Here is an 11378-nt window from a genome sequence, read left to right as displayed (position 1 = left end):
GTGACCCTGTGTTGGGGGCCTTTCTCTCTGGCCTGGAGTGTTTCACTTCTGGCCAGTTCCTTCCCGTGAGCCTTTCTGTCTGCATGGTGGGGTGGAGAGTTTCCACTCACTGTCTTTCAGTTCCTTGTCTGTCCTTGGCCAAGTCCCTTGCACGCCCACTGAGGGGGTGCTGCACCTTGGCGGCTGACGCCTTTGGATTTTCTCCCAGATGACATTATCAGTCAGTATTGCATGCAGTCTAGCTTTCTCACTTGAGCCCTTCATATATCAATCTCAGTTAATTTGAGTCCCATGTCCCATACTTGTGTAGGGGGCTTTACCTTGCCTTTGAATACCCTTTCTAATAAGGTGTAAAGTCCCAAAGTACTGACGTTTCTTCAGGAGAGAAAGAATCTTATTATTGTGACTTAGAAACTCTTTAGGTTATAAGCAGCTCAACTCACAATAACTGAACTATGGAACCAAAGTGCCCTTCAACAGATGAATGGACTATTACTCAGCCTTAAAGAAGAATGAAATCATGGCATTTGCTAGTAAATGGATGGAACTGGAGAATATCATGCTAAATGAAATAAGCCAGGCCCAAAAAACCAAAGGCTGGATGTTTTCTCTGATATGTGGACGCTAATTCACAATGGGGGGTGGCTAGGGAAGAATAGAATCACTCTAGATTAGACAGAGGGGAGAGAAGGCGGGGGGGGGGTCTGGGGGTAGGAAGGACAGCAGAATGAAACAGACATTATTACCTTATGTACATGTATGACTGCATGACTGATGTGATTCTACAACATGTACAACCAGAAAATGAGCAGTTATACTCCACTTATGTATGATGTATCAAAGTGCATGAACGTATTCTATTGTCATGTATAACTAATTAGAAAAAAATATAAAAAATGAAAAAAGAAATACTTTAGTTGAAAAAACATCCACTGAAACACGGTTTTATAACTTGGTTTTGAGAGAAATATCTTAGAGAACGCTGGTGTTAGAGAAAAATCACTATCCTGCTGAGCAATTTTAAAATGTTTCAAAATGTTCTCTCATGCTGTCTCTGTACTCGCTCATACGCTTTTTCTTAGCCTTGGAAATTTGTCCATATCATTTGGACACAAAGATTTAGATTCTGTGACATTTTAACATTTTGACAAATTTGGGTGATATAGGAGGCCTGAGCGTGGATGATTAAACACATCTCACTTTGCTCTTGTTTTTACTGGAGTGTTTTGCGTTGCCAATGCACATGTATTGTAAGTTTGAAGCTCAGTTTAAGAGAAACAGAACGCCAGCACCCAGACCAAGGAAAGACCCTCCCTGGCCTCTTGGCCACCGTCCAGCCCCTGAGCTGCATGGGACACACAGCATGGGCAGGTTCTCCGTGTTTGTCCTTCCCGCGGGGGAGTCCGGGGGTGAGCACTCTTTGTGTCTGGCTTTCTCCATTCCCACGATTTCTGTGAGCTCCTCCGTGTTACTGTGTGTGCCCTGTGGGGCCTGCTGTGTGGTGGACACGCTGCTGCTAGGGAGGAGGGCAAGACCTCCACCTTTCTTCCAGGCAGCCTGGGGCTGCAACGGCTAGAAGCCACACGTCCGCAGGTGACCGTGCGCACTGGAGCGGGTGGGCTTGCTTCCCACGCCTCGTCTCTTGTCACCCTGAGGTCCTGGCAAGTGTCCTTCCTGCTCCCCATCCAGGGTGGTCAGCCCAGGTAGCTGTAGCCTCCTGTGATGCCCTTTGATCATGACATGAGTCTCTGTGGTGGCCACAGAAGCTGCTGAACTGCGTGCTCCACTCTCTGGTGAAGTGGGCAGGTATCCGTGGAACATCGCCTGCTGCCAACACCTTTGTGAACCAACCAGACCAACACCTCTGAGCTCCGCGCGGCACTCTTGGTAGCCACTGGACACAGGCAATAAAAATCAGCTAATCAATCACACACTTTGAAGACAGAACAAATATAGGATTTTGTGGCAGGCAAGAGACACAGAACTTGAGGAAAAATAATTCAAGAACCAACGTAAGACTTTGGACCTGAACAGGTCCTTGTCGTTTATGGACAGGAGGAAACTACAGGAAATTGAGCTTGCATTTGAAAGTGTTTACTTAAAGATGTCGCTTAGGTATCTGGCGAAGCGTTTTAGTAGCTGGATGGACATGCAAGACGGCGTCCCTGGAGAGGCATGGACAAGATGGACAGTCTGTGAGTGGTCAGCCTGCAGATGTATTGGAGCCACGGCACTGGACACCATGGGCAAGGGGCAAGTGTGCTGAGAGAAGAGGGTAATTCAGAATTTATACCCAGGAACTGCAAACTGGAGAGAGAAAGAAAACCTAGTGAAGCACCTGAGGACCGGTTGAGGTGAAGCTGTGTCCTGTGGCTAAGGAGGAGGTGGAGAGCAGCCCCACCTTGCCGCTGAGTGGGACAGGAATGGCTTTTGAAGAACCACCTGTAAATTCTGTGGAAGCAGCTCGATTTGAGGAAGCGGGGGAGGCCTGGGGGAGGGGAACACAGGACCTCCCAGCGGTCATACTCCTGGGAGGGGTGAAGTGCCAGCACCTGCCAGGGGAACCCAGGGAGAAGGGAGTCTTGAAGAACTTCCCAGGGGGGAACTTACGGTGTCTGCTGTGGCACGCAATCCAGGGGAAAGGGAAAGCTGGGGCACAGACGAGAAGCCCTTCCTGCAGGCAGGTCCCTGTGAGGGAAGCGGGCAGCGCCCTGGGTGGTGGGGACCGTGTGGGAAGAGGCAGGACGCCCCGTGGAGAACCACAGAGAGGAGGGGCGTGGGAGGCAGGCAGATGAGGGGCTGACGTGGAGCCTGGAGATGCCCTCTAGGGGGTCTCAGCCTCAAATGCAGTAGCGCCTGAGGACAGGCCGAGAGACACAAGGGCCCAGCAGCTGGAGGCTTGACCGGGACAGAGCCCAGGGGACTCGAGGGGTGGCTGAGCCCCGTTGGGTCCTTGGCGCTGTCTGGAGATGTGTGACTGTAGCACGTGGGAGAGGGAAGGGTGACACTGACATCTGGTGAGTGGAACAGGGACACCTAACATCCCGCGGTGCGCAGGAGGCTGCGTCCCCTGCAGGAGGTGCAGAGACGGGACCGTGGTCACAGAAGCCCTGGGACTGCTTCCCTAGAGTGTGCACAGTTTGGTGGAGGTTCCTGAATCTGTGCGGAATAGAGGGGCAGGAACATTGGGGTTCCCACCCTGACACCAGGGAGCAAGGTCCAAGCTCCACACCCCCTGAGGGGTTGGGACGCTGGCTGTTGTGGATGCCAGTGTTCCCAGCAAGCTCAAAGGCCGGCGACCCTCGGCGGGTGTGACTGATCTGAGCGGGGAGGGTGCACCTGAATGACCCTGGGAGCTTTGCCCCTACCCAGGGGAAAACAAGGGCTCTCTCCTGCACCAGGGAAGCGCTGGCTGCTGTAGCAGTGCATTGTCGCCAGGAGCCCGTTCCAGATGCCCAGCTACCCGGTCTAGACACACAGGCCCAAAGCCAGCCTTGCCACAGGGAACCTGGCAGCCCTGAGGAGACCACGGGGCCTTGACACAGACAGGGAAAAAGAAGGATTCTGCTTGTCCATGGCTGCCGGCAGCAGGACCCTGGAGAGAGGACTGCACTGAGTGACAGTGTCAGTTGGAAGGCCACGCTTGTGGTGTGTCCACCAGGGCTGCAGAGACACGGGGCCAAGGGGAACATTTAGATCTACAGGAGGAGATGAATTAGAATCTCCCACTCCTGAGCCTGGGGGCCCAGAGCCAGGGGAGTCCCAGGGCACACTCAGGGCCTGATGCCAGGAACTCAGACCCCGGGGGCAGGAGAGAAGGATGACCCGGGTCAGGCAGAGGAGCACGCACGACTGGGCCCTCTCTGCCTTTGGTTCCTCTGAGCCCTCCGGGGACGGGCTGAAGCCCACTGCACGGATGTACTTTCCTTGGTCTCCTGGGCTGCCCCAAACAAGCCCCACAGACTCCTCCTGAAGAACCCTTCCACCAGCGCCTGCACATCCCTCAGCCGTCAGGGACACGTCCAACGGATCCCGTCACACAGCTTCCAGTGCTGGTGATGCTCAGTCACAGCTTCTGCCTGACCACCTAAGAAGCTCCCTCATGAGGGTGGCCGGGCGGATGGCAGCATCCTCGTCCTCTCCCATCAGGAGCCAGCCCTGGCTCAGGAATCGCACCAGCCCTCTCCAGCAGACTCCAGTGGACCTGCTGGTGGCCCACCATCAGCTACGCCTGTGGAGCCCCGCCTGGACCACCACCTGCAGCCACGATGCCCCTTATCTTCTGAAATCTCCCAGACTCCTATGCCCTACCCCAGAACAATCCAGAGTGGGCACCAATGTACTTCCCAGGGAGAATTGTGTGCTTCCAGGAGACTGGAAATCAGATTTCAGATCTGAGTAGGCTGTCCCTTGCACGTGTCCCGTGAGTGCGGGATGTCAGTTGTAGGGAGAGGAGTGTTCAGAACAGCTTCAGCTAGGTGTGATCAGGGCCCTGGTGGCGAGTGACTCAAACCCAGTGCTGAGCACTGATGACTCGACTCTACCCACAGCCAGCACCCAGTCAGTCTTTCCTTTGGTTTTTAGGGTTGCAGTGGAACTTTAACTTCACCATTAAATACAATTTTATATTCAAGTTCACAGACTCTAGAACATCAGGTACATGGTATTCATTTTGAAAAAGTTCTTGAGAAATGTTCACTAAATGGTGATTATTTGAATATGTAACATTGAATCTTCAGACAACAAGGACTGGTATTTGAAGACTGTTATTTGCTGATACAATCTGACACCTGCGGCCCTAGGACTGCTGAGCCTGAGCTGGGGGAACAGCAGTAGCATGAGTCTCTGATATGGTCGCCGTAATGAGAGGCAGTCTTTGGCCGTACTGGACTTTCTAAATCGGGGTTTGGGCAATGGCCATTATTCAGCTCACAGAATGTGCTCTGTCTCTGACAAGGCTCTTTGGATGCTGAATATGTTCTTTCCTTTTCTTTTTTTTAAATATCTTTTTAGCTTTTAGGCGGACACAATATCTTTATTTCATTTTTATGTGGTGCTGAGGATCGAACCGAACCCAGTGCCTCACGCATGCCAGGCGAGCGCTCTACTACTTGAGCCATATCCCCAGCCCCTTCTTTTCTTTTCTTGGGATGAGAAAAACCAGAAAACTTGTGGACAGATTCTCAAGGAACTGCAACACTTGAATGATATTTTACATGACCCCTGAACTATTGTTTCCAGAATTTGATTGAATCTACCAATGAATAATACGGAGTCCAAGATTCTAATGCTTTGGGTAAATTTTTCATAACCTCAATTTTATGTTATTACTTTATATTTTCTTTTTCTTTTTTAATTGTAACTGATTCAATTTTCCTAGAACAATTTCATATTTTATGATTTTAATGATTCAATTATCTTTGATTAATTTTTGACTGTCCAGTCATGTGCTGCACAGTGACCCTTGGTCAATGAAGGACTCCACATAGATGGTGGCCACATGGTACAGCCTGGCCCCGCAGCAGACCACACCACCTGAGCATGTTTCCCAGGGCATGTCCCCATCACAAAGCAGTGACTGGCTGCACTCTCACATCGTCTGGGACCCAGGACAGGTGGCTGCCTACGTCCATGGGGTTCTGTCCACCCAGTGCCATTCTCCAGGGCTCCCTGCTTACTCTCCCTGTCCCCTTTTGACTCCCACTCTGGCTGTGCTCCAGAGACAGCAGCACAGTGGTCTCCCTCACAAGTGCACTACAAGCACGGGCCACTAGCAGGGACCACTATCATGGGTCACTGACGATCAGGGGTCACTGCTGGGGCCACTGGCAGACTTCTGGCACGGACCACCTTCAGGTCTTCACCTCTTGCTGTTTTAGTGGTCTCCAGGGAGGCACAGGAAGGGCTTCTGGGACCAGAAGTAATTCACCTGGGGACCCTGGTGCTCCAGTGTGTGCCACGTGGCTGGGGATGGAGGCCCCTCGTCCCAGCTGGGGCCATCTGTGCCACTGGTCTGAAGATCTCAAGGAGGTGTGGGAGAGCGCTGGCCTCCAGCAGTGCACCGGTGTCCTCCTCGACGGGGCTGGACTGGACTGCAAACGTGTTCCCGGAGCTGAGCTTCTTCCCCGTGAACTGCCATCAAGAGAGGAGCAGACTGAGTTGAGGCTGATCATTGCCTTAGTGAGGGGGCAGGGCCTGGAAAAACCCGCAAGAGAACATTGAAAACACCCTGGGGGTCTTTTAATAGTTCTGGCAGCAGATTTAAGGACACTACCAAGTGCTCTGCTAAACCAGAAGGCTGAGCCACGGAACCAAACATCTCCAGTTGGCAGACTCAGCAGCAGCGGCCAGGGGTCCGTCCTGGGTGCTGCCGCACTTGGCCATGAGCCCCACTCATGTCAGCTGGCAGCTCCTGAACTGTGAGCCTGCGAGGGACGGAGGGCACAGGGAACTTACCTGCTTCATCTCATGGTGATGTTTTAAGTCGCACGATTGTTGTTTGTGTTATCCTCCTTACATTTTCCTACTCCTCTAAGTTACCTCTCCAGGGCCCCAGGTTTCCCCTCTTGAATGATGTTCTATCTGCAAGGTTATTGTGAGGATTGAAGGAGAGATAAGGCACGAGCAAAGAACGTCAATATCAAATATGCAACCATAGGAAAAGGTAAAAACACTCAAGGAACAGAAGAGGACAACTGTGCTTCATGTACACTTCCTTGGGCTGCAAGAAGGTCTGAGCCTAATTACTAGAACATTCTGTATACTTAGAAAATTCTACACAAAATCAAGACTTCTGACATGTAATCTCCCAAAGCTATTGAATTTTTAACAAAAAGATTAAAAATGGAGTGGCCACCTAGGCAAAATGACCAGGTCACTTACAAAGAAGAAAGCACATTAGAGTGACATCAGACTTTCGCAGCAACACTATAAGTCAAAGACAGCAGAGTGACATATTTAAGATTCTCAAAGAGAATGTGAGACAGAGCTTTAAGTGTGGCTGAACTGACTGTGAAGGATGAAGGAACTAGCCATAAACAGGAGGGTCTTGTTCGCATCGACCCTCCTGACCCTGATGAGAATAGCCAGAGGCCCCTGGCATGAGGACTGAGTGCAGCACGCAGGACACACGGTTACGCTACGTGTCTGCAGAATTAAGACTAGTGGTGGAGATCAGGGCCACACCGGGACCTCGTCACTTGGGCCAGAGACGTCAAGTGAGAGACGTCTGAACACATGGAGGCTGATACTCGATTGCGGGGCTGTGAATGAATTGTGGGTTTGCTTGACCGTCTCAAGGCAGGGCCTTGCTCTGCTGAGAACTGTTGTGAAATCCCACTGACAGACGCTCAGCGTAGGCTGCCACCTGCCCGTGGGCTCAGACAACCCCAGGGGAAACCCAGCAGCAGCAGCAGAGGAGGTGGGCGTAACCTGCTCCGCCCAACCCCGCTGTGGGTGCCTTCTTCACCTGCTTTCCTCAGGAAGTGTCTCACCCGGAATGCCCCTGGGGTCTCCACCCACTGAGGGAAAGTGTGTGGTCAGATCCATTCTCCATCAGAGCTGGAGGAGAGCATTTTTGATCTCTTCAGTCTTGAAGTAAAATTGGGTGGACCCAAGTTTGAAAGCCAATGGAAAGTCATCAGCGACGTCGACATCCTCTAGGAGGATCACCCAGGGCGAGGTTCCTCTGCTGACGATGGTAACTTGATGACCCATGGGTTTCTCTTCAGAGTTGCTGTTAAAAGTTACGATGGGGACAAGACGTCAAGTTTTCTGTTTTCTTTCTGTGGAGCTGGGTATGAACCAGGGCCTCGTGCATGGGAGGCAAGACTCTACCGACTGAGCTATGCACGTGAAGGTCTGACCTCCACGCGCCTCTTACTTTCCTTTCTTCCACACTCAAAAGCTCCCTCCACAGGGGAGGGCTCTGTGAGGAAGCTGGGGCCAGGGGACCCCTTCTAGGCCCCCTCTGGGGGTGGAAACAGGCTAATGACCGAGGCCCACCTGCCCATCCTCTGTAGACCACTGTGCAACTTCTCAGGGGCCTTAAGTCCACAGAGTTCTCCCAGGAGAATGTCAGCCAGCACTGCAGCCTGGCACACCTCAGTCAAGTGGTAAGTTGATGCACAGTAACTGTCACGTGGGGGCTCTACCCCGGCTTTCTGCCCTGAGGTCGGCTTCTGGAGCCAGAGCATGAAAACAGCCATGTCTGGGTTCTCCACATGCCATCGCAACAGAAAGCCGCTCCTATTTCATGACTTTTCATATAACACACACACACACACACACACACACACACACACACACACGTGTACATACAGATCTATGCCACAGTGTCCTTGTAGATACCCTATAGGGAATACATAAATAGGGACAGTAGGAAAAGGCACAACCCTAGAGACTCTTGCTTTCCTGCCTGAGCAAATGCTGCCGTGTCCTCAGCATACTGCACACCAGGAAACCACTTGTCCTGGCATATATGCAAAACCACTTTCAGTTTGTAAGTTCTTTAATCCATCGATAAGGAATATAAAATGGTGCTCTAAAACGTGATTATCAAACTGTGGCGAGCTTCATCTTCTGCCTGACATTGGAAAAAATTCAAAGTTGATAGAGGCTCTCCATGTTCTGAATCTGAACTTCTTATTGGAAAAGGATTCAGATGACCATGTGTTACTCTTGTACACGCATTCTGATGTCACATGATTTGGGATCCTTTAAATTCTGGACTCCACTTGGATGGCTGAACCATGAATAAAGAAGTTGAAGTGACATTCTTGAACCTGCACCCCTGGTTGAAGTCTTGATGCGGCCCTGTTGTTAACAGGTCACAGTCCAGTGCTCCTGGGTCACTCAGGAAGCTCTGTGTGACCACAGGGAGCTCCCTCAGCCACAGCCGGCTCTTCCAGGAGAGTCCCTGTATGCTGTGGGCCAGCTCTTGGACTGAGACTGGGCAAGTTCCTCCATGGTCCTGCTTTCTCCTCTGTCACCTACTGGCTCTAGTGGCCGCAGTGTCTGTCTGCGTCCTCATCCTCTAGGTGACAAGATGACCGGTCTCTGGAGTGGGGATGGCCTCCCCTCCTGGTCCAAGGCTCTGGCACCCTCTTCTCCGGGGAGGCTGTGGTCCCGAGGTTTCCGGATACACTTCAGTGTGATGGCTCTTTCTGCCTCCCCACCACAAGGGGATCCTTCATGGACATTTTGGGGATTTGGAGCAAAAGGCGTGGTGGTCCCTGTGTGTCTGCAGGCCCGAGCTGTGCCTGTGCTCAGGTGTGTCAGGTGTGTCAGGTGTGTCAGGTGGGCCTCTGCACCTCATCAGAGCACCATGGCACGTCTGGCTGTTAATGGCTTCGGCCCTCGCTCCAGGAGCAGATCTTCAGTGGCACTTCCTGGACTCACTCCCGACGTCTGTGGTGCTCATTTCCCTGCAACCTCAGGTATGCGACGGGTGGAGAAAACTCTGGTTTTCCATCCTGTCCATTTTTTACTTATATAAAGGCAGGAGTGACAACCCCCAGTTCTTTACCCATCAGCATGTGAGAATACTCTTTTCATGTCATGATTCAGTTTTGCTTTTAGTATTGGGCTAATCTCATAAACGGAAATGGAAATGTTCCCAATTTTTCTAAAAGATAAATACAATTTTGCTTTTAAAGTTGATCTTTAATCTTGAATCAATGTGGGTTTGACCTGTCGGACTAAATAATAATAATAATAATGATGATGACCAACGGGAGAGAGATTCTCCAGGGGGTGATGGCGCTCATTTGGACCCAGCATGGCAAGGGAATGTGGGTCAGGAGGCTCTGTGCTTCTCCAGAGAGACTGAGGCAGGGCGACTTTTTACAATGAAGAAGGTTGCATCGATGTCGAAGCAGGGCTCTTTGCCACGTGAGTGAGTGGCCAGGGATCCTTGTCTAAGGGGCACAGACACTGGCCAGCAGTGGTGCCTGTGGGCATGGTGGCCTTGCGCGGGCTCCTAGAGTCCTCTGTGAGTGGGGTCCAGGGTGCTGGCAGAACCTGTCCATGCGACCTCCCTGCGTGGTCTTACATCTTCTGCTCCGTTTATCCCACCTCGATTCTGACAACCTTCACGTTTCCTTCATAGGCCTTAGACATAACTACTAAGGCTTCATCTATTCTTTTAATACAATATTCCAATTTAATAAAATAACCCAAAGACACATTGATTGGACTTTGCTGCTCTGAGTACATTTTTTTCTGACTGGTTTTTGAACAGGAGGCTGACGTCTCCTATGGCATTACCAGGCAGACGTGGGAGTTTCCTAACTGGTGCAGAAGAGAATTTGACTTCCTGATGGAGCATCTCTCTGCTTGTTTCACTTTCCTTCAATTCCATTCAGAAGTAGGCTACTCTCTGCCCTTGAATGACTGATGGCTTGATCCCTGCTACATACCCCTGTGTGCTGGGCCCTGGAGACGCAGCAGTAATTGAGATATCCTTTCCAGATCTGAGAGAAGATGATTAATCTTCAAGAGGGACTGAGGAGGAAAAGGGGGGAGAATTTCTATATGAGCAGAGCAGCTGGCAGATGCTCAACTCAGACACTTGTCCAAAGGGACGCATTCCAGGAGAGAAGCCTCAGTCCCCACCCTCGGGCTGTGTCACAGCCATGACTGTGCCTGAGACGACTTATGAAAGGCTCAGGAGGATCTGCATGTTTGTACAGGAAGAGGAAATCGATCATTAGCAGACAAAACGACTCCTCTGGAGGCAGGCAAGCAGGAAGCACATGATAATCTGAGAGAATGTAAGCACAGGGTTGAGGCTGGCATTCAGAGTCACAGAAAAACTGCAGAAATCGGATCAGAGGAGATGAACACACTTACCGCAAAAGCCTTTGGATGGCCTGAAAGGCAGCGTGAGGTCCACTGCGCAGGGGACGGAGCCTCAGACGTGTGGACATCACGGAGGGAGGCTTCCTGCTGGGGGCTGTGTGGGAGGTCCAGTGGGGGCGGCTTTGCTGGGAGACGCCAGCTGTTTACGCTGCACTGAGTCATCAAGTCCGCACAGGGGACTTCCAAGTTCTATGAGAAGTTCTGTAATGAAATGTGTGGGGAAGTGAGTGGGCCACCCAGGGGCCCTGCAGGAAGCACTGCGGCAGTGAGGGCCCGGGTCGGGTCGTTACTGGACGGGCGGAGGGGCTTCCCTCAGGTGGGAGGCGGGTCATGCGGATGCTCCTCTCAGGGTAGCACAGACAGGCCTTCCTCTGGACAGGGGCGCTCCTCCTGACCGGCGGCTCCCTTGGTCCTCCTGGGACGGGGGCAGCAGTGCTGTGCAGGCGATGCTCAGGAAGGGGCTCCGGGCTGCCTCTGGTGCACCCTGCTGGCTCTCCCTCAGCCCCTGGGGTCTCCTC

The 11378-nt window shown here is 51.9% G+C and overlaps 1 long non-coding RNA gene across 1 annotated transcript; it reads right to left on the bottom strand.

Moving 5' to 3' along the window:
- Positions 1 to 4423: 4423 nt before the first annotated feature.
- LOC144369742 (uncharacterized) lies at positions 4424 to 11025 on the bottom strand. The gene is made up of 3 exons (XR_013429452.1): positions 10852 to 11025; positions 6457 to 6582; positions 4424 to 6132 (listed from the first exon to the last, which is right to left on the bottom strand). It is a non-coding gene; the product is annotated as an uncharacterized LOC144369742 (long non-coding RNA).
- Positions 11026 to 11378: the final 353 nt, after the last annotated feature.

This window comes from Ictidomys tridecemlineatus, chromosome 13 (assembly GCF_052094955.1).
Source record: "Ictidomys tridecemlineatus isolate mIctTri1 chromosome 13, mIctTri1.hap1, whole genome shotgun sequence".
Taxonomy (NCBI): Eukaryota; Metazoa; Chordata; class Mammalia; order Rodentia; family Sciuridae; genus Ictidomys; species Ictidomys tridecemlineatus.
This window is presented reverse-complemented; position numbering and strand designations above follow the sequence as displayed.